This window comes from Cucumis sativus, chromosome 3 (assembly GCF_000004075.3).
Source record: "Cucumis sativus cultivar 9930 chromosome 3, Cucumber_9930_V3, whole genome shotgun sequence".
NCBI lineage: Eukaryota > Viridiplantae > Streptophyta > Magnoliopsida > Cucurbitales > Cucurbitaceae > Cucumis > Cucumis sativus.
In genome coordinates this window covers 15,785,468-15,809,749 of record NC_026657.2, presented here as the reverse complement: position 1 = coordinate 15,809,749, position 24,282 = coordinate 15,785,468, and the positions used below count along the sequence as shown (strand labels likewise).

Sequence of the window (24,282 nt, the reverse complement as noted above, 5' to 3'; positions counted from 1 at the left end):
ACACGCAATACAACAAAATTTAAATTAACTATTTTGTGGATTCATTTTATACTATCTATTTCATTTTTATGTACCATCTCCCCTACTCAAGCGTTTACTACACTCTTTTGCTAGGTTGTAGTCATGTAGAGAAATCTCAATGCACTGGTAAGTACCATAATTTTTTCTACGCATAACACGCCTTCCCATGTTAGATCACACCAAGCTGTAAAGGGACGTCTCATATCAGATCACACAACAAGTATGTGGCATTATAACAAGATCATACAGTCTAAATAGGGCATTCTATTTCATATTAAACTACAAAAATTTATGGATCTCTCGATGTCGATTTAGACTGTTGAGAGATCAAGGAACTCTCGATGCATCATTGGTGGCATCGAGAAATGGCAGAGATTTCTCGACACGTTTTAATGGGTCGAGAGTAGTTATCTTTTAAAAGTTTTCTCCCATTTGTGATTCACATATTTGCGAAAGGGAATCGAGAAGAAGAATGAGTTGCGAAAAAGGTAATGCCAAGGGAAAAAAAGGGTTTGACACCACCGCTCGTTTCACATATATTTTCTTCTTCACTCAGTTTCTACATTCTCAGAGACTTCTCTCGTTGATGTTAAAATGTTAGCAAATTTGTTTCATCCTTGTTCTATATTTTCAACTATTCTCCTTTGAATGCAAAATTTTAAGGGTTTGGCAAAATTAAGGTTTTTTTTTCATAAGATTAAGCTGAGGTCGAAAGAGTGAAGAACAACGTTGATAATTTTGGATTTTCGTAGATTCATTCAGATCCATTCTTTTGGATGGTGAGGAAGAATGCTTTGATTGGTAAGATTTACTTTCCTTCATCCATTGTTTTGTATTCTGACTTTGGAGTTAATGATTCGATGTTCATGAATCCAAATATTGAAATTAAGATTAATAATGGCAATCACTATTGTTTCTACTATCGACTAAACTTGCAACATTTGAGATATTTTTTTATATGGGTGTGTTCTTTGTGCTTCAGATCAATGATGATGAGGTCAGACTGTGGGTCTTGAAGTCCATTTTGTCCAAATTGGGTGTATTTGTGCTTTAGATCCATGACATATTATAGATCATAAAACATCCATGGCATATTCTATGTTCTTATTTGGATGAGGAAATTGAAAATCTGCATTATTATTATTGAAACATGAGAAGTCTCTAGCAAGATACATAATACCTTCCATTTAATAATGAAAGGTTTTTTTTTTTCTAAAATAGAAAATCTCTTGAGGCACAATATGATTTTGGTGTTGTTTGTGCTTTATTTTGCTCGACTTCGATCCCAACGCGCATTTATGCTTCAAAATATTTGTTTGACAACGCTTTTTTGTATATCTGCCGATGCTTTTATACATTGAGAGATCCTCCTTTTCTTGTAGTATTACACAACAGCAAGAATAAAACATCTTATCCTAGGCCACACAACAAGGATAAGTTATATCATGCTACATGGGGTACAAAGATCCACTTTTCCTAACTTAACAGTATTGTGCATTATACAACATTATATAATCATCATTTCAAGACATGACGTCAACATTAACTTCTACGCATTTAATCGTAATACAACATTTGACTCAAAGAGGATGTTTTCACAGCATTCCTTTAGCTAGAAGGTTATTTATAAAATACTTATTTTCCTTTTATTCTAAATCACTTACATTTTGAGGATGAAAGAACGTAATGAAAACCATGTGTGGTTTATAGTTTCAAAGAATATATTAAGGATTTTAAACACATTTTAAAACCCTTTTTTCACTTGGAAACATTTAGCAAGGAGAACAAACTCATAGTCACAGACGACTAGCTTCCTAGGTCATGCAAAGTCTCCCTTACATTTCTCGGAATCCTTGTCATTGGATACCCCTTCAGTCATTTCTTAACAAAATAAGGGTAAAAAAAACCTCTAAATGACTCGAATTCCTCTAATTATAGATTCATCTGGTGAGTTTTTCTATACTGAACTGATTTCTATAACCGGCAACAAGGAGTGACCCGATCCCAAAATATCATGTGCCTTTATCAATCCCCTATCCTGAACTCGAATCGGATGGTTTGCTCAATCAATTGCTGACCTACTGACATTTGGGTCACATCACCGTTTCTAGGTGATGTACGTAGCTTAGCTTGTCTGTTTGTTTGCCGTGTAACCCTCTCCTCATAGAGTACGTTCCTTCGCTGCATAGTCCTTCCTCAAATTGTTGTTTCACTACAGCAAAAACCCGTTACTATGACAATTATTTATATCACAAAATGGAGGGAGAAAAATAATTGTCACAAAAGGAGAAAAACGCATTTTTGGCGGCAAAAAGGCAGAATTTTTCGGATAATAATTTTCGCAAAAGTTATTTGATGTCATAGAAGATAAATAAAATACTAAATAAAATAATTTATTTAATATATGAAAAAAATTTAATTTTTATTTAGGATTAAATTTTAACCCCTATAAAAAAAACCTCATTCCATTCATGTCCGTTTTCTTCACTTCATCGCCTGGTTCCGCCCCCCATCTCCAAACTCTTTGAAAGTCATCACAACCACCAATCTCCAAACTCTTTTCAGACGATGCCTAGTTTTGTCACTGCCACCGCCCCCTCGTGCCCGTCTCCTCACTCCAGCATCGTCGGAACCTTCTCTACTAGATGACGAAATGTCCTCTGTCCTAATTTGTTCAATGGATGCCCGTAATCTCCAATGTGCAGAATTCTCTTCAACATTCAATCCACAGTCGTCACCTCCACTATCGGTAAGTCGTCTGTTCCTTTTCTATTTCTCTCTCTCTGTTAAGTTGTTCTCTATCACTCTTTCCCTCAACTCCATGGGAATGAGAATGAGTGAAATGAGTTTGTTTTCTTTATGATTTTGTTATAGTTGTGGATTTTATTTTCTGGGTTGCTTATGAAGTTGTGTTCAGTGATGAATTTGGTTTGTTTTCCTCTGTGTTTGAGGTGGAATTTTATATACATGAAACGCAGGATCTTGATGTTTTGTTTATTCAATTTGTGGATACTGTGTTAATATTTTATTTTATTTATTTGTTATAAATTGAAATGAGAATTATAAGTCATAGAAGCTTTTGGTTCTGTAATTTTTACAATTTAGTTGGTTTAATTAATCAGAGATGGGGGTAGGGTAAGGGTAAGGTTTCTTCTACAATGTTCTTGGGAATAAACTTTATCTATATATAAACTTTATAAAATGAAAAAGTACAATATTTGGAGCCAGAACATAAAACAAAGTCAAAGTTGATCTACCAAGAAGGGGTTTTACAGTTGAGAATGAGAAACAAAGATTTTTTTTTCAATTTGTTAAATGTGGAGGTGAATTTTTTTTCTACTTTTCTTCCAATTCTCAACTTGATGAACTTCGAGGAGTGGGAGGAACTTTGAGTGGATTGAAAACCTGAAAAATATCGCTCAAGTAGTTGGTATTGAATTTTAGGGGATCATTGGAGTTATGAAGTATTGTTTAGGATACTTTTAAGACTAAACTGAAAACCAACTGTTAAGACTAAGATTGATGTTGATTAGGATACTTTCTCGGTAGAGTAGTTGATGGAAATATTCTGAAGTCTAATATGTTTAATGTCATATAGTATCCTACTGAGTAGTGACCCCCTTTCTTAATAATGTTATGGAAATTTCAATATTGAGTTGTGACCCCCTCTCTTAAAACATGCTAATTTCTAGACAGTAATATTCTTCAACATGCTGTAAATTAGATTGGCATTTAAGGTTTTTAAGGGTGGTATATTTAAGGATTTTGAAGATTATGTACCATTTTGAAAGTTTGAGTTTTAAAAGTTTTAAAAGTTGTTGCCCAATATCTCTTTTGTAATCAGATTTATTTAGAAGCCAATTCAGATGATTGAATTTTTATACATCTACACAATGGACAAGTCATGGATGACGGAAAACGGGATGTCAAGAGAATATGATTTAGAAGTCGAAAGATTCATTCAATTTGGTTTGAGTCATGCCAAAGGTTCTAATTGAATTAGATGTCCATGATTGAATTGCACCAATCGTTTACGTAAGGATGTCTCAACAGTTCGGTATCATTTGTATGCCAATGGAATTGATAAAACTTACAAGATATGGTTTTAGCATGGTGAAGATTTGAACTCAGATAACGGTACCAACATAATGGAAAATACAATGGATGAAAATGATGAAAACGACGATTTATTTAATACAGTTAATATGGTTGAATCCATTCAAGAACAATCTTGTAATGCATCCAATACCTTTGATATTATGTTCAATGACGCAAAGAAACCCTTATACCCAGGATGTAATAAATTCACAAAGTTGTCAGCCTTTGTGAGATTGTATAAACTAAAGGTTAGGTATGGTTTGAGTAACACTAGCTTCTCTAAGTTATTGCATAATAAGTAATTTATTACCTGAGAACAACGAAATTTCATGTTCCTTATACGACGCGAAGAAAATACTAGGTGCCTTAGGACTAAGTTACCAAAAAATTGATGCATGTCCTAATGATTGTTGTTTGTATATAAAAGAATATGAAAACATGACCAAGTGCCCTAAGTGTGGTTTGTCAAGGTGGAAGATCGCTAAGAACTCAAAACAGGAAAAAAGTGGTGTGGTTGCCAAGAAAATGTGGTATTTTCCAATAGTTCCAAGATTTATAAGAATGTTCAAGAGATTTGAAAATGCTAAGAACTTGCATTGGCATGCAATGAATTGAAGAGTGAATGATATTTTGAGACATCCGGCTAACACTCCATCATGGAGGTTGATTGACCACATGTGGGCAACCTTTGGGTCAGAACCAAGAAATCTTCATTTGGGTTTATACACTGATGGAATTAACACATTTGGAGATTTGTCGACGACCTACAGTTGTTGGCCTGTTATTACTACAGTATACAACCTTCCATCATAGCTATGTATGAGAAGAAAATATTTGATGTTGACAATGATAATATCATGTCCAAAGCAATCAGGATACGATATTAATACGTACTTAGCACCCTTAAATTATGACCTACAAATGTTGTGAGAAGATGGAGTTCGTTGTTTCGATGCATATAAAGAAAAATATTTCACTTTGCAGGCTGTCTTATTATAGACCATCAACGATTTTCCAGCATACGGTAATCTATGCGGTATAGTGTCAAAGGATATAAGGCTTGTCCAATATGTGGAGAGAAGACTACTTCAATAAGACTGCAACATATAAAAAGTCATACATGGGACACATAAAATATTTGCCAAGACATCATCCATACATAATACAAAAGAAATTTTTTAATGGTAAGCAAGAGCATGGAAGTCCTCCACAACTCTTGTTGGGGGAGGCCATGTACTTCAAGCTAAAAGACATGATATTTTTATGTGGGAAGAAGTGTGGGTAGACATTTCATAATGAAGGTGGCAATGACTATTGGAAAAGAAGACCATAATTTTTTCAAATACTATATTGGAAACACTTGCATGTACGACACTGTCTAGATGTAATGCATATTGAAAAAAATGTATGCATGAACATAGTGGGCACCTTGCTTGATATATCAGAAAAAAGTAAAGATAAGATGAATACTAGACTTGATTTAGTTGAAATGAAAATTTGACCATAATTAGCACTACATACCTGCATAATGTTATACATTGTCAAAAGAAGAGAAGTATCAGTTTTGTTATCTGAAATTAAAGTTCCAAAAGGTTATTCATCAAATATTAGAACTCGTGTCTTTTTGGATGACTTAAAACTGATCGATCTTAAGTCGCATGACTATCATGTTTTAATGCAACAACTACTTCCAATTGCAATATGCTCAGTCCTACCAAAGAATGTGAGGTACACTATCAGTAGACTTTGCTTTTTCTTCAATGCGACATGCGCCAAAAGTTTTTTCGTCTCAGATCTTGATGCATTGAAAGAAGATATAGTTATGACTTTATGCAATCTTGAGAAGTATTTTCCACCCTCATTTTTTACAATTATGGTTCACCTTGTCGTTCATCTCGTGAGAGAAGTAAGCTTTGTGGATCTGTATATTTGCGGTAGATGTACCCATTTGAACGATGCATGAAAGTATTGAAAAGTTATGTTCGTAATAGAACTCGACCAGAAGGCTTTATTCCCGAAGCACAAATATGTGAGGAGACTGTTGAATTCTGTTCAGATTTTCTTTCTGGATTAGATCCTATTGGACTTGGGTCACTCAATTCAAGGGAGGACAGACAAAGTGATAGACCATTGCCAGCAGGAACATACGTTCGACCCGATGTGCAACAATTGAAGCAAGCACATCTTCACGTTTTACAGAACACTGAAGAAGTGCACCTATACATAGAGTAATCATTTGTATGATTATATACTGCCATTAATTACCTTCAAGGAACTATTTTAATGTATGAAACATTTTGTAGACAACATTTGAACCAATTAAAGATGGAAATCGAAGAAGAGCAAAAAATAAACAACGGCTACAAGTTGAACGTAATCGATCATTTGGTGCATGGTTACAGGATCAGGTGCTTAAACAATTAAATTACATTTTCATTTCGTTTAATTGTTTAATAGTTAGAACAACTGACTATTCTCTTCAATAGGTGATGAGTGAATTACAGGAAGGAAAGGTTGGCTCGAATACCATACGTTGGCTTGCACATAGACCCCACCTTGGTTTAATGACGTATGAGGAGTACATGGTTAATGGATCTTCTTACCACACAAAGTCTCATGATGACCATCAAACTGTTCAAAATAGTGGGATTATGTTAGTTGCAACAATAATCCAAGTGTCTAGTGCGAAGGACAAAAAACCGATCGTTTGTGACATGTCTTTCTATGGGATGATTAAAGAGATTCTGGAAGTCAACTACAATACGTTTAAGGTTGATCTTTTCAAATGCAATTGGGTTGAAAATAAAGCTAGTGTTCGACTGGACGATCTTAATTACACAATGCTGGACCTTAACCGAATTGGACACTCTTCAGATTCGTTCATTATTGCCACACACGGGAGACAAGTATTCTATGTCACAGATCCTGTTGATGCAAGATGGTCCGTTTGTGATGCCACCAGAGAAGGACTTTCCTTACAAATGCGTTGATTATGACATAGGAGACATGTTACTGCACTATCTCCCACTCTCAAAATGGACAACAACATGTGATGTTGATGAAGGTGGGGAAACATATGCTAGACCTGATTATGAAGGCACATGGGTTACTAATTGAAATTGAGAAGTACGTATACTAAGATGAGCACGCTTCCTTATTTGGTGTGTTTAATGTTCATTACATAGAGTTAATGATTCTCATTTTTTTTCTTCTTTGTAGGACAACTCCATTTTCAGATATGACTACTTCAGAATCTACTTTATTAAGTTTTCATTTCATGTTCAATAGTTTATTTGTTTTTAAATTCGAAGAATTTTATGTATTAGGATGTTTATGCTTGTACAGAAAATCATGTTATATGTATTATAATGGTATTTACACTGGTTTTCATTAAGGGTTGTAATTCTACACTTGTAAATTGTTCAAACTTGATTGGAAATGTACGAATATTACAAAGTGATTTGTAGTGTATATATATTAAAGTATCGACCATTTGTTTCTATATGAGTGTTATGTATTATAACATTATTGTCATTCAAATGGTTCGTGTAATGGCGAAGCGACGAGAATAGGGAAAAACGGTAGTAATTGAGGAATTTGCAACAAGAAATAAATGTCATAATATATGAATTCGTTACACTCCATAATTGTTGTCAATATTAAAACAATGACATTTTTGTTATAAAAAACTGTCACGATTGCCCTATATTTGACAAGAAAAAAATGTCGTCAGTAGCAAAACAATAACATTTAATTTTCTAAAATACTTGTCACAATTGACATATATTTGACAGGAAAAATTGTCATAAAATACGAATTCGTGACATTTTAAACTGTCGTTAATTTCGAAAAGTTGACATTTATTTTTAGAAAAACTGTCACGTTTGACATATCATTGACATTTAAAAAATGTCATAATAAACGAATTTGTGACATTTTTTTACTGTCGTTAATACACAAATGAAGACAGTTATTTAGTGTCATCATATAAAATATGACAATTATTTGTTGTCATAAAATAATAATTAACGACATTTATTTTCTGTCATTAAAAAACTTACTGCAACAGTTTTCAAAAACTGTCATGGAAGAACTTTCCATGATACGCGCTACTATGACTGTAAATAACTATCACAAATTTTATTTGCGACAGAAAATAATTGTCGTCGTAGACCATTTTGTTGTAGTGTTTACCAATAGTTCTTCCCCAAGTATCTTTGCACATCAATCTTCATCATAGGGCCTTCATCAGAATGGAGTATGTGATGAGGGCCTTACATTAGCTATAGCAATTTCTAGAGGTAAATAAATTCCAACTAATTAAAGTCAATCACGTGGCATAAGAAAGGTATATGTGTAGGAGGTTTTTTTAGTGCTTCAAAAACGAAAAATCGAATCCTTTGGTATACAATTTAGAAAGAAAAAAAACCTCATTTAGAGAAAAAAAACATCACGTAGAAAAAAAAATACCTAATCTTATGTTTTGTTTCTAGACGTTGGGATATGTCAAGATAAAATCAAAATCAGACATACTTTTTTAAAATATGCGGTGAACGTGGATCGAACACGTGACCTTCAGATCTTCAGTCTGACGCTCTCCCAACTGAGCTATCCCCGCTACGTTAAAGATAAGGATATATTTAATTTAAGTTTTTTACAATGTTTTTCATTTTTTAAGTACGAAAGTTGAATTTTAGCTCAAACTTAAAACTATTTTATTTTATAATTTTTGGAATTTGGCATAGTTTTTTTGTCACATTGTTAAAAGTAGACATTAAAGCAAGAAATATTTTAGAGGTGGAATAAGTGTTTGTAAGCTCAACTTAATTTTTAAGTACTAAAAGGAAAAACAAATATTTATCAAAAGAGATCTAAGTATTTTGAAATAAAGCCTCTAATAACCGTTTTCATCTCGAAACTCATTTGCATTGTATCTACGTTTTACCAATGTTTTGAAAAACTAGCCTCATTTGGTAGCTCACTCTAAAATCTCGAACACAGACTGCATCTTCTTTTTTCTGGATTAGGCATATGAAATTTTCTTTAACACAAAAATTCAATTTCCTGTTCGAGTAAAATTCCTTGAACAAATTTTCAAAATTTTCCTTAAAAAAAAATTCCAAAATTTTAGTAGATATTCATTCGTGAAACAATTACGTTTTAGAGCCTTGTTTTTTCCCAATAAGCATAGGGCATTTTTAATCTCGTTGATCTTAAAGCGAGTTGTTAAAAACTTCTTTTGACAATGGTTCATTGACTTCCGCTGTAAATTGATAGTAATTACATTATAGTCTGGAGTTTTAGTGTATAATGATCTATAGAATTCCAGGATAAGGTCTTCAATCTCCTTGAATGATATTGTAGGTATTTTGTGATCGTTGATTAACTCAGCAATCAAGTTTTTCTTTTTATTTGCTGCCAAGAATCGGTGAAAAATTATGGTATTTTCATCTCCTAGACTAAGCCAATTGAGTTTAGTTTCTTGTCTCAAATTCCTATCCTCAATGCCCCAAAGTGAAAAGATTTAATTTGAATGACATTCTTTGATCTCTATCCATGATGATTTTTTCTAAAGATTTGCTTCCTTCAATGGGATTCGGAAAGGTGACCAGTTTGGCCTCATCGAAAGCACTTCCCCAATGATGGTCGAGCGTAATTATTTTGACTGTTGTTTGTGTACACTAACTCCATCTTCTTCTCATTAACTATCTTCTGATTGTCAACCTCCTTCCTTTTTCCTCTTGCTGAGGTTGTGGGTTGGTCATTTGCCTTATCAGGATAGTTGTTCTTTCTTGTTGAGGTTGCCTCTCATGTTGATCTCCTATTGAGGTTCCTAGATCTAATGACTATCATCTCTTCCACTATTTTTGCAAAAGAAACTGCTTCAGATAGAAAACCAAATGGTTGCAGCTTTATCTTTTCCTTGATATCGGACCGAAGGCCTCCCACAAATCTTCCAATTTGGTGCTGTTCATTTTCACTCAGATTTATTCTTACACTTAGGCGATGAAACTCTTCAATATAGTCAGCTACTATTCGAGTACCCTAGCGGCAGTTTTGGAACTAATTGTATAAGGTTTGTTCATAATTTGGGGGTAGGAATCGTGCCTTCAATAAATTCTTCATTTTCTCCCAAGAACGGATCAATTGCTTACCACACCTTTGCCTATTAATCTTCAACTGATCCCATCATGCTGAAGCACCGACTCAAAGTTTTAAGGCTAAAAAATGGAATTTCTTACGTCCAAGCGTGTCCATATAGTTAAAAAAACTTCTCGGTGTTCTTTATCCAATCCAAGAATAATTATATGTTTCGTTTGCCATTGTACATTGGGAGATCGATTTTCATTTCATAGTCATGGTATTCTTCTCTTATGGCTTTACATCATCTATTATTTCGTCTTGCCCACATTTCGTCATTGAAGTTTCAAATATTTTCTTGCTCGTCACCACTCAAGAAGTCATCTTCCTGAAGTTCCTGCCATTCTTCTTGGTCTTCTTCAAAATCGTCATCAAAGTGTTGTGACGGGGTGTCACCGAGTCTCTTTCTATAGAAGCCTTGTGGGTTGTTGAAACTCCTAAGGTTTTTCCTTAATCGTCGGCCTCTTCTGTCACTATAATGGTGTTCAAAAGGCTTGCTTCAATTTGTGGTGGCATTGGTAGTTCTTCCATTCTCCGGTTCAATAAATCTACATTTTTCATCAATCAATCAAACGTGTTATGAAGATCCCCCAAGGATCCTTTGATGGCCAGCAAGCAAACCGTTGATGTCTTTGGAGAAAGGGCAGCGATCTGCTCTGCTTCTTCTTGCACATGGTCGTCCCCAGCAGCTGGGTTTATCACTCTCCGGCCAGCCATTCGTCCTAAGAATCGAGGCGGCTTTGATAGCACTTTGATGTAATTCAAAGTTGGATATATTTCTCAAATGAATTCTCTGCCTCTTAAGACTAAGAGATGGTGTATTTATTAATGCTTTGTAAGTTTGTTACAAAATAGTTACAAGAAAATTGTTTATTAAATAGTTATGTATCTTAATTGTTCTAACTAACTTTAGCTATCTCTACTCTTATTCTTATTACATCATTCCACCCCCCTAAGAATAGACTGATCACAGAGTGCATCAATTAGCAAGTGTGAAGTTGTCTGGTGCATCTTATGGCTTCAAATCAACATCATTGAATACTTGATGTAGATGAATGTCCGATGACAAGTCTATTTTCAAGGCATTACCTCCATACTTCTCTACTATAGAATATGGATCGATCTGTCTATCTTTCAGTTTGTTATAGGTGCCAATAGGAAATTTGTTCTTCTTTTAAGTGTACCATCACCAAATCTCCTTTAGAAAAATCAACTTGTCTTCTCTTTTTATCTGCTGATTTTTCGTAGGAGTTTGTAGCTTGCACAATGTGATCATAAACTTCCTTGTGCAATTTTTCAATGATTTCTATCATGCTCTCTGTCTCTTTATTAAGGTCCATGGTTGTAGGAAGTGAAGTAAGGTTGAAAGTTAACTGTGGTTGCTTAATGTATACTAATTCAAATGGGCATTTCCCTGTTGAACAATTCTTCATATTGTTGAAAGCAAACTCGGGTTGAGCAAGTGCTAGGTCCCACTGCTTAGGTTTTCTCCCACTAAGACAACATAATAAATTTCCTAGGGTTCTATTGGTTACTTCAGTTTGTCCATCTATCTATGGATGGGCTGTAGTGCTGTATTTTAATGTTGTGTTAAACTTCTTCCGTAGGGTTCACCAGAAATGGCTTAGAAACTTAACATCTCTGTCGGACACAATAGTTTTAGGTACTCCATGTAGTCGTACCACCTCTCTAAGGAAGTGGTTGGCTATATAGATTGCATCATTTGTCTTCTTGCAAGCTACAAAGTAGGTCATCTTGCTAAATCTATCTACTACCACCGTAACTAAATGGAAATGCCTTTGTGTTTTAGGTAATCCAACCATAAAGTCAATTGACAAATCTACCTAAATGGAAGTTGGAAAATACACAGTGGGAATATAACCCTGCATTTGTGCTTGAGCATTTAGTTTTTTTGATAAATGGAACACGTTTTCACGAAATTATTTAAATCTCTCCTTAGCTAAGGCCAGTAGTATCTTTTAGAAATAATTTCAAATGTCTTATTTTCCTAAAGTGTCCAGCTAAACCATTGGAATATGCTGCTTTTAACAAAGCTTCTGGTAATGAGGTATGAGGAATGCACAACTATTTTCCCATTAATAGGAAACCTTCAACAATATGATAGTCAATAATACCTATGTAATTGGAGCATTTGTACCAAATGTTCTCAAAATCAATATCTTCTTCCTATAGGTTGGGTAAGTGTTTAAAGGCTACAATTTTAAAGGAGAGAAGTGTAAGCAAGGAGTCTTTCCTACTTAGGGCATCAACTACCTTGTTCTCTTTGCCCGATTGATTTTTTATTACAAAATCAAATCTTTGAAGGAACGAAATCGAGCGTGCGTGCATTCTGCTTATATTTTTTTTAAGATTGGAGATACTTTAGGAAAAAGTGATTTGTTAGAAGTACAAAGTCTTCACAAAGTAGGTAGTGTTCCCATTGATTTAGTGCTCGAATGAGGGCATACAACTCTTGTTCATAAGTGCTCCATTACTGTCTTGAGGAGCTTAGTTTTTCACTGAAGTATTCAATTGGGTGTCCTTGATGAGACAAGACAACCCCAATTCCAGTGCCATAGGCATCAACTGCCATTTCAAATGGTGAAGAGAAGTTTGATAGTTGAATAATTGGGTTGGAAACCAACTTCTTCTTGATGTCATCAAAGCTCTCTTGTTGTGTTAGGGTCTACTTGAAGTTTCCCCTCTTTAGACAATCAGTGACAGTTGTTACCAAGGAGCTGAAGTTCTTGATAAACTTTTTGTAGAAGAAAACCAAGCCAAGGAAGGCTTGTATCTCTTAAATAGAGGTTGGTATAGGCCAAGTATGGATGGCTTCTTTAATTATAAGCCAAGAAAGGCAATCTCCCTCCTTAAAAGCATGCACTTTTTAGGGTTGATGTATAGTTCTGTTTCTGTTAAAACTTGAAACAGCTTTCTTAAATGTAGTATATGCTCATCATGATTCATGCTATACACAAGTATCTCATCAAAATAGACAAAGAAGGGGTGAAGTACCTCATTCATCAATCTCACGAAAGTACTAGGAGCATTAGATAACCCAAAGAGCATGACCATCCATTCAAATAAGCCTTCATTGGTCTTAAAGGTTGTCTTCCATTCATCTCTGGTCCTAATGCGTATTTGGTGGTAGCCACTCTTTAGATCAATCTTTGAAAAAATGATGGCTTTGCCAAGTTGGTCTAAGTGATCACTAATGTGTGGGATGGGAAAACGATACTTCACCGTGATTTTGTTTATTGCTCTATTGTCTACACACATCCTTTAGCTACCATCTTTCTTTGGAGTCAGAAGGGTAGGTACCATACAAGGACTCAAACTCAGTTTGATAGTTCTTTAATATGATCATGGAGAATTTAGTACTCTTGGGGACTCATTCTATAATGAGCTAGGTTTGACAATGATGCTCCTGGAACAAGGTTTATATGATGTTGTACATCTTGAAGGGGTGGAAGTCCCTCAGGTTCTTTTTTCAAATGAGGGAACTCATCAAATAGCTCTTGTAATTTAGGTTCCACGACCTCATATTGTTCTTCCTTGGACTTTTCAACAATAATCAACCCTAGGAGGTCTTGTTCCCTTTCGTTAAGTAGTTTTTTCCCACAAACAGTGATGAATAATTGCTTCTCATGTCTTGTTCCTTCACTATTCTTCCTTGCTAATGGAACCTGAACTAACTTTTTTCCCATGCATTGAAACTCATAAGTATTTTCTTTCCCCTTATGTAAGGTACGAGTGTCATATTGCCATGGTCTTCCTTATAGATGGTGACACACATCAATTTCAGTGATATCGCAAATAATTTGGTCCTTGTACTCGCTTCCAATAGAAAGAGTAATTGTACAGATTTCGTTAACCACGACCTCTCCTCCTTTCTTCCCCCATCCCATCTTGTAAGGATTTAGATGGGTTCTAGCCTTTAGATTCAACATAGTCACTAGCTTCTTTGCCACAATGTTTTCACTATTGTCGCTGTCTAGAATCACATCACATGCCCTTCCATTTATAGTACACTTTGTCTTGAAGAGGCTATGGTGATGTGGATTTTTCTCTTCTTTATGAGCAATGAGTACTCATTGGATGACACAAGAGACTCTATCTCCATCATCCGCCTCAATAAGCTCAGCTTCTTCCTCTGCTTTTTTGTTATTTTCACTCATCGAACCTCCTTCTTCCTCAGCTAACGCTATGATTTTTCGTTGGGGGCAAGTATTGGAAAGGTGACTAGTTTGGCCACATCAAAAGAACTTCTCGAATGATGGTCGAATGTAATTATTCTAACTGTTGTTCCTATACGCTGACTCCTTCTTCTTCTCATTAACTATCTCTTGATTGTCAACTTCCTTACCTTTTCCTCTTGTTGAGGTTGATGGTTGATAATTTTCCTTATTAAGATAATTGTTCTTTCTTGTTGAGGTTTCCTCCTATGTTGATCTCCTATTCAGGTTTTTAGTTCTAACGGTCATCATCTGGTCCGCTGTTTCTGCAAAAGAAATTGCTTCAGATACAAAACAAAATGGTTGCAGCTTTACCTTTTCCTAGATATCGAATCGAAAGGCTCCCACTAATCTTGCAATTTGGTGCCATTTATTTTCACTCATATTTATTCTTGCACTTAGGTGATGAAACTCTTTAATATAGTCAACTACTATTCGAGTACCCTGGGTGGCAGTTTTGGTACTGATTGTATAAGGTTTGTTCATAATTTGGGGGTAGAAATCGTGCCTTCAATAGTTTCTTCATTTTCTTCCAAGAACGAATGGGTTGCTTCCCACACCTTTGCCAATAAATCTCCAGCTGATCCCACCATACCGATGGTAAACGGGAAGGGCAGTGCCTTTTTAGGTGCTTCCATCCAAGAAAGGATGGAGTTTCTAATTATAGCACCTAAGCTAACTACCATCTTCTTCTTAATGAATTAAGTCATCATTGTGTATTGCAATGGGATGGTATTGTAGTGGCATGTTGGCATCATCTTATTTTTTATAGAAAAGAACCATACTCGCCTCAATGGTCAGCTAGTGTGGGAATAGTAGGTACTTTCCCTTTGGCGTGATATCTCATTCTACCTCAAGCCACATGATAATTTTCAATGCTTCCCTGGTCTGCCTTTTCAAAGTTCTAGTAAATACGACTTCCTTTGGTATCTCAGCGTCCAAAGGAAAACCGTACAATTTTCCCATGGCTTCAACATTGAAATAGACGCTTTTCTCGTCCATTATCACATAGTAGCATTTGGCATTATTGTAATCTTATGCGTAGAATTTTCTGACAACCTCTAATCGAGTCTTAGAAGTCCCCTTGAAGAAATTCCTCTATCTAAATGATTTAAAGGAAAGAGGTCCTTCTCCACCTTCACTTCCTTGGCAAAGTTAAACTTTGGGGCCTTGTTGGCTTCCTTAAGCTCTAGAAGTACCAACCTTGCTTTTCTTCCTCTTTTCATGTTTGATGGCAGTTTTTTTCCTTGTCTTCTTAGGTGAGACCCTTTTGTCATCTTCAGCCTCTTATTTCCTTCCATTTGTAAGACAATGTCTCAACTTGCTCGCTTATCCTTGCGAACTTTAAAAGATAATCAAAACACACCTAAGTTTGTTGCACTTACACACTTGGTTGACATGTTGGGTCTTGAAGTGTTTTTTTCACTCTTTTTGAAATTTTGGTATGTTGTAAGTTACAAACTTACACTAACGCATTATTCTTTGGTCGTTTTGAAAATTCAAGTGATACTTACACATGTTTTGAATACATTTTAGGTTAGATTGAATTTCTTGCACTTACACATTTGGTTTTCATTTTGGATCTTGAAATGCTTTTTTCAACCTTTTAGAACTTTTTGGTAGACTATGAGTTACGAACTTACACTTACGATTTGCTAGGTCGTTTTGAAAATTAAAGTAATAACTATACACATTTTGAGAACGTTTTAGATTGGTTTTACAATAAGTTTGTTGCACTAACATACTTGGTTGCCATTTTGGGTTTTGAAGTGCTTTTTCCTCACTTTTTGAACTTACCTCGTTCTTACAATTCTTCACCTAGCATAATAGCTCATAGAATGAAAAAGAGAGAGAAGTCGTTAAGGTCAGGTAAAATGCGTTGAATTTCTTCGGCATCATAACTTGCATAAGAAACTCTCCACTTTTGGTCTAAGCAAAACAAGACTTGCCTAGCTCTTAGAGTTCTTCACCTTGGATAATAGCTAATAAAAAGAAAAAATGTGAGTTGAGTCGTTTAGGTCAAGTAAAATGTGTTAAGTTCCTTCGGTATTAGAACTTGTGTAGGAAACTCTTCATATATGGCCTAAGAAAAACATGACTTGCCTAGTTCTTAGAGTTTTTTCACCTAGCATAATAGCTCATAAAAAGAAAAAAAAAAGGTGAGTTAAGTCGTCAAGTAAAATGTGTTGAATTTTTTCTTTCGAAATCAGAACTTGCGTGGGGAACTTTTCACTTTTGGCCTAAGCAAAACAAGACTTGCCTAGTTCTTAGACTTCTTCACTAAGCATTATATCTCATAAAAACCTAGTTCTTAGACTTCTTCACTAAGCATTATATCTCATAAAAAGAAAAAAAGAAAAAAAAAAAGAGTTAAGTCGTTTAGGTCAAGTAAAATGTGTTGAGTTCCTTCGATATCAAAACTTGTGTAGGAAACTCTTCACTTTTGGCCTATACAAAACCAGACTTACCTAGTTGTTAGAGTTCTTCACCTAGCATAATAGCTTATATAAAAAAAAAAAAAAGAGTTAAACAGTTTAGGTCAAGTAAAATGTGTTGAGTTTCTCAAGTATCAAAACTTGCTTAAGAAATTCTTCACTTTTGGCTTAAGCAAAACAAGACTTGCCGAGTTCTTAGAATTCTTCACCTAGCATAATAGCTCATGAAAAGAAAAAAAAGAGTTGAGTCGTTTAGGTCAAATAAAATGTGTTAAGTTCCTTCGGTATTAAAACTTGCATACGAAACTCTTCACATTTGGCCTAACCATAACCGAACTTGCTTAGTTCTTAGAGTTTTTCACCTAACATAATAGCTCATAAAAAGAAAAAAAAGTGAGATAAGTTGTTTAGGTCATGTAAAATGTGTTGAGTTCCTTTGGTATCAGAACTTACTCAGAAAACTCTTCACTTTTGGCCTAAGTAAAATCAGACTTGCCTAGTTTTTAGACTTCTTCACTTAGCATTATAGCTCATAAAAAGAAAAAAAGTGGGTTAAGTCGTTTAGGTCAAGTAAAATATCTTGAATGTAACGACCCAACTTTTTTACTAAGTTGAGCTCATTACTATTTAATTAAATACGAACTTTTTAATTAAGGTAAGCAAAATACAAAATTTAAAGGGAAATATTTTAAATATTTAGTTAAAAATAAATAGTAAAGTATATAAAAAAATATCATAAATAAATACAATAATGAATTAAAATACTAATTTGGGCCCAATGAAAAGAAATAACATAAATACTTAAAAATATACATGAGTTCTGAAATAAATTTATGAAAATATAATTACTGGAATATAAATGCGGAAGAAAACTGAACTATCCCTGAACCACGGTCACTTCTTGTCATTCACCAGCTTGCCTTTACCTCTACCTTTGCCTTTAAAATTAAACATTTAAAAGAATGAGTATAAACTTATAATTAGTGAAAGACCCACTATTAGTCCCGCTATGTGTATGTTAACCTCTCGTTAGAGTCTTGTAATAAAGTACCACATACTATTGTGCTCTCAAACGCACACTATCCAGTGGTCCTGTAGGGACACATCTAAGCTCTTAGTGAACCCGAAGGAATCACCCTAAAGGAGAATCAGGCTGTAAGTGATCTTGTCAAATCATATATCAAAACTAGCCACACAGGCATACATAGGTAGTGATCTTAAGGAACATCCATATGGTACAACTCTAACAAGTAGACCTAACAGAACACCATAGCCTATACATATATATTATAACACAAATACCATAGGTTAGTCAAAATAACTCAACCACAACATATCTAACCATAGCATGCCTCAAACATAATATATATTAGTCGTAATATCTCTATCATACATATGGTCACCTATAACAATCATACTATAAAGAACATATATCCAGCTTTTAACTATCAAGGTTCAATAGGAGAATATCTTACCCGGAGATTTGCTAAAAAATAATAATTCATTGGTTAACAATCAATTCCTCCCAAATATTCAGTCCTAAACATAAACAAAATTAAAATTAATAATTTTGTCAACTATTGCCCAAGCCCAACTGATTAATTAAGTATCCAACTTATCCAAACTTACTCCAAGATTAAGGTTGAATCCAACACAACCTTAAATGGAAAAATTCTCAGCCTCAATTCCTCATATTACACTTGAACCTTCAAGCAAACATAAATCAACTTATCTTAAATGCAATTTTATTTAAGATCCAAAAATATTTAATTGAGCGTACCAAACCCAACACAAGCTCACCACAAAGTCAACTAGCTTAACTAGTGACTTGGCTAACGAAAAAAACTCAACTTGGCTCAGCTAAAGAGGAATTCAGCACGTGCATCTAATGGAAGAAGCATGCAGCTCGCGTTCGGTTGGGAGGAGGCATGTGGCTCACGATTGGCTAGGAGAGACTGCAGATCGCGATCGACTCGTACTGAAGGGCTTCGCGACTGGGCTTTGATGAAGACTCCGACTCGGGTGAAGAATTCAGCTCAGACGCACAGCTCGATCGTAGCTTCGTCTGCTGGAATCTTCTTTACCCATATGAGTGAAGACGGAGAACGGAGAGGTATAGGCTAGTTACGGCAACGCAAAAGAGACCTCGCACGCGGTTGCTTCACAACAGCTTGGAGCTGCCCGACGTGTGGCAGTTTGAACAGAGACGATAAAGATGACAAGGAAATGACTCGAAGGCTAGTTCTTAGAGTTCTTCACCTAGCATAATAGCTCATTAAAAAGAAAAAAGAGAGTTGAGTTGTTTAGGTCAAGTAAAATGTGTTAAGTTTCTTCGGTATCAAAACTTGCATAGGAAACTCTTCACTTTTGGCCTAAGTAAAACTAGACTTGCCTAGTTCTTAGAGTTTTTCACCTTGCATAATAGCTCATAAAAAAAGTGAGTTAAGTCGTTTAGGTCAAGTAAAATGTGTTGAGTTCCTTCGGTATCAGAACCTATGTAGAGAACTCATCACTTTTGACCTAAGCAAAACCATACTTTTGTAGTTCTTAGACTTCTTCACAAAGTGTTATAGCTCATAAAAAGAAAAAAAGAGAGTTAAGACATTTTGGTCAAGTGAAATATCTTGAGTTTCTTCAATATTAGAACTTACGTTGGGAATTCTTCACTTTTGGCCTATACCAAACCAGACTTGCCTAGTTTTTAGAGTTCTTCACCTAGCATAATAGCTTATATGTATATATAAAAAAGAATTAAGCCATTTAGGTCAAGTAAAATGTGTTGAGTTTCTTCGATATCAGAACTTGCCTAGTAAATTCTTCACGTTTCCCTAAGAAAAATCAATCTTTCCTAGTTCTTAGAGTTACTTCACCTAGCATAATAGCTCATACAAAGAAAAAAAAAAGAGTTAAGTCGTTTAGGTCAAGTAAAATGTGTTGAGTTCCTTTAGTATCAAAACTCGTGTAGGAAACTATTCGCTTTTGGCCTAAGAAAAACCTGACTTGCCTAGTTCTTAGAGTTCTTCATCTAGCATAATAGCTTATATATAAAAAAAAAAAGTTGAGTCGTTAAGGTCAAGTAAAATGTGTTGATTTTCTTGGGTATCAAAACTTGCGTAGTGAACTCTTCACTTTTGGTCTAAAAAAAAACCAGACTGGCCTAGTTTTTAGAGGTTTTCACCTAGCATAATAGCTCATAAAAAAAAAAAAGGTTAAGTCGTTTAGGTCAAGTAAAATGTATTTATTTCCTTCATTATCAGAACTTGCATAGAGAACTCTTCACTTCTCTAGTAAAATGCATTGAGTTCCTTCGGTATCAAAACTTGTATAAGGAAGTCTTCACTTTTTGTGCAAGCAACAATAGCACATAGAAAGTAGGAGAGTTAAGTTGGTTAGGTAAAAATACATTGAGTTCTTTGTGTGTCAGAACTTGTGTTGGAAACTCTTCACTCTTTATAAGTCGATAGCTAGCTTTCTTTCAATGACCAAATGAAACTTAGAATAGCTTTATATTTATTGCTGAGGCATAAAGTTAACATTGTAGAAATGTAGGAGACTCTATTGATCTTATCAATAACTAAGGTGAGCATCATGGTAAGTTGTGGCCATAACCAATGGGACGAACCAAAGACTCACCTATAATCAATGATGATTATTACATATGCAACAGTTTTTATAACAAGAGATAGATAATGTACATATCATGCATAGTACTTATGGCTTATGTTTTGAGTTTTTTTTTTTTTTTTGGCAAATAGTGCTTGTGCTATTTCATCATGTGTACGTTTTACGATTATCCTTCCTCCCTAATTAATGACTGCTCGCAGGGAGAACCGAATAAAGTTGTTTTAGAAAACGATGCACAAATTGACAGAGACAAACATATCACAAGTCAACTCCTACTGTCGCAAAGCATCATTTGCTTCTATTACAAGTACAATAAATAGCACTAGACTAGTTTAATTTGATTTATTAGCTTGAACTCATTTGAACTTTGGTGGATTGATTTCAAAATACAACTGAAATTTTACTTTATGGACATCATGAATTTTACATGATTTTATATAGCTACTTGTGGAGCTACTTGTCTGCAATCTTGATGACATATTTGATTTTGACTTTCAAGTATGTGATGCTCAACCAAGCGTGATTTGTGGCACTATGTGAGAATTCGTGTTCTATGGTAGGCTGGACAATTATGCATGATATTTTGCTCTTTGAAGGTCTGTAGTTTGCCAAACCACTTCTTTAAACACTAAAATTTTGTATTTTGCCAAAAATGTTAAAGAAATGTTTTTAGAAAAAAAAAACAAAAAGAGATTTTTTGAACACTTAAAAAAGCATTTCAAATAGGCTCTGAGTCATCTCTGGGTAGTTAGATTAATTTCCATAAACCACATGACACATATCTGCTTAACTTCACAGGAGATTCTTAATTTCATATTATTCATTCTAACTCAACGGTCATACATTTATTTGAATGGTTTCATATCGCCACTCATTGATAGTACATCTTCTAACAGTAGCGTTGAGGATGAGCTTGGTGTCAGAATTGTGGCTTTGTTCGACAATGAGGAGGTTGGATCTAATTCAGTTTAGGAGGCTGACTCTCCAACAATGCTTAATGTTTTATCACGAATTACGACTTCCTTCAACCCATACCCTATAGTATTCAACTTTTCCTTACACTTCTTTTTTTTTCTTTTTCTTTTTATTGATATAATTAAATTTTTACCACAACTCATCAGCTAAGACCCAAATTATAACCGTTGTCTTTTTATTTTAAAAATTAAACACATAAACAATGCTTACACTTTTAATATTAGTGGCCATTTAAGAAGAATGATGATGGTTCATTTGTGACTTTCATTTGTGGTTCTATGCCTCTAAAATTTTGTTCAATTATAATACTACATCATATAATTATTGCACTGAGAACTTGGCAAAAACCAATTTGCTTTAGATATGATTCCTTATATGATTCAACTTCTTTTTTCTACTTTTTTTTTATTCACATAGAAAGTCATTTCAAACTCAGTACTATACATTTGATTTGTGAACTTTAATCACTATGGTTTCTTTACCTATGAATTGGCGAATCAAGCACAATACCATAAAATTAAACTTCTTGGACTGACTTATGAATTGAATTAATTAAAATGGCATGATTTGTCAAGCATTAAATTTAAAATTAAAATGATTTAGGATATACTTTTCTAATTCTACAATGTTGTGCTCTATGGTCTCTTATATGTTCTTAAATGCTATGTACGGTGAAGAATCAAAGTATCTAAGTTCTAATGCTTCAAAGAAACTCAATCGATACGTGTTGACATTGATACCATAAAACTCCTTGCACTAATTTTATGTTTAGAAGTGCAAAAAGTGTCACTTATTGCCAGCTAATGGCAAGAACTTCTTTTACTTGAACTCTCACTTCAAAGTTTTAACTTTGTGATTAATTATCTCTTTTGATTTGATTTTTTTTTTTTGCATACATAGTACAATAAGACGACCTTATCGGTTTGCTTAAACTTTAGCCTTCATCGAAAATGGCGTCGTTGTCTAGGATTTATGGCACGATGTAGGAATTTTAGTTGAACCTTGCTCAGATTTTTGTTAGTTAGACACTTGAAAGCATATTCTATTTTTACAATAATAGTAGCCATATAGGAAAATAAATAATAGATATATATATATAAAATAAAAAGTTTTGCATATTCTTAGCCTCTTGTATACCATATAGGATAGAAAATATGAAAAGATTGCATGCTATCTTTTCCTCTTCTTGCTTATAATATATGCATGATCTTTACTCTTCTTGCTTTATGATGATGTCTTCTCCTCTAAATAACATAGAAACCTTTGAAGACATAAGATTAATAGAAAGAAGACAAGAGAAAGGAGAAATAAAACTAGAAGAAAATACTTTAGGGCCAAACAATCCTCAAGAAGATCCACCCTTAGAACTCCACTTTGAGTAAAACTTAGAACAACCTAGAATGGGGGAAGAAGCTAGAGAGAAAGCTTTAAGCCCGATATTAACCAAAAAACCATCTAGCATTGTAGTTTCACCTTCCACCCATCCTTTTGAGTTAAAATCTAATATCCTTAGTTATTTTCCAAACTTTAGAGGAAGAAGTGGGGAGGATCCAAATAATTAGCATCTCAAAGGCTTCTCCATGGTATGTGAGTTGATGAGACCACATAACGTGACAGAAAAACAATTGAATTTGAGAGCCTTTCTATTTTCCCTCATCGATGGTGCAAAACGTTGGCTTTATTACCTAAAATCCAACTGTATTACAACTTGGTCCCAGACCAAGACTAACTAAAGAAATTCCTAGAGAAATATTTTATAATAACCAAGGCTAACTCAATCATTAAGAAAAATCTATAAAATTAAACAAGTCAATGGAGAAACTTTGCATGAATATTGGGAACGGTTTAATGAGCTTTGTTCTAGTGACCCGTACTACCAAACTAATGACCAAGCCTTAGTGCAATACTTTTGTAGTGGCCTAACCCCCTTAGATGTAATAGAGCCTGGTTCTAGGTAATAAAACCAATGTTTTGCACCATCAATGAGGGAAAATAGAAAGGCTCTCAAATTCCTAGAGAAATATTTTTTCATAACCAAGGCTAACTCAATTATAAAAGAAATCTATGGAATTAAATAAGTCAATGGAGAAACTTTGCATGAATATTGGGAACGATTTAATGAGCTTTGTTCTAATGACCCGTACTACCAAACTAATGACCAAGCCTTAGTACAATACTTTTGTAGTGGCCTAACCCTCTTAGATAGAAATTATATCGATGAGGCGGTGGGAGGTGCACTTAGTGATAAAACCCCAACTGAGGTTAGGACATTAATTGCTAGAATGGCAAAAAATACTCAAACCTTTGAAGTAGACCAAGAGCTCAAATTCTTCTTCTAGTGAGATAATTGAGCTTAAAAATCAAATGAGCTACCTTATAAGCATGGTTGGAGAATATACACATTTGTGGGGAATGTGGGCAAATCAGACACTTTAATGATCAATGCCCACAAGTAAAATATGTCAACCTAGCTAATGGGTCTAGGAGATATGAACCACCAAGTTCCAACTTTTACAATAATCTTTTATGGAAGGATCACCCAAACCTTAAGTGGGGATCTCAAACACCTAGACAAACATAGTACCCATCAAATCCTTCTTCCTCGGCTAGCATGAACTTAGAGGACATTTTAACCAAAATGGAAAACAACAATTTAATTTTTCAACAAACAATGCAAGATTTTGAAAAAGATACCATAGGTTTTCAATAAGAAACAAGGGCTGGAATTTCTAGTTTAATTAGCCAAACCTTTC

At 34.5% G+C, this 24,282-nt stretch overlaps 1 non-coding gene across 1 annotated transcript; it reads right to left on the bottom strand.

Moving 5' to 3' along the window:
* Positions 1 to 8,664: 8,664 nt before the first annotated feature.
* On the bottom strand, positions 8,665 to 8,737 carry TRNAF-GAA. Its single transcript has one exon. It is a non-coding gene; the product is annotated as a tRNA-Phe (tRNA).
* Between the last annotated feature and the right edge of the window lie 15,545 nt (positions 8,738 to 24,282).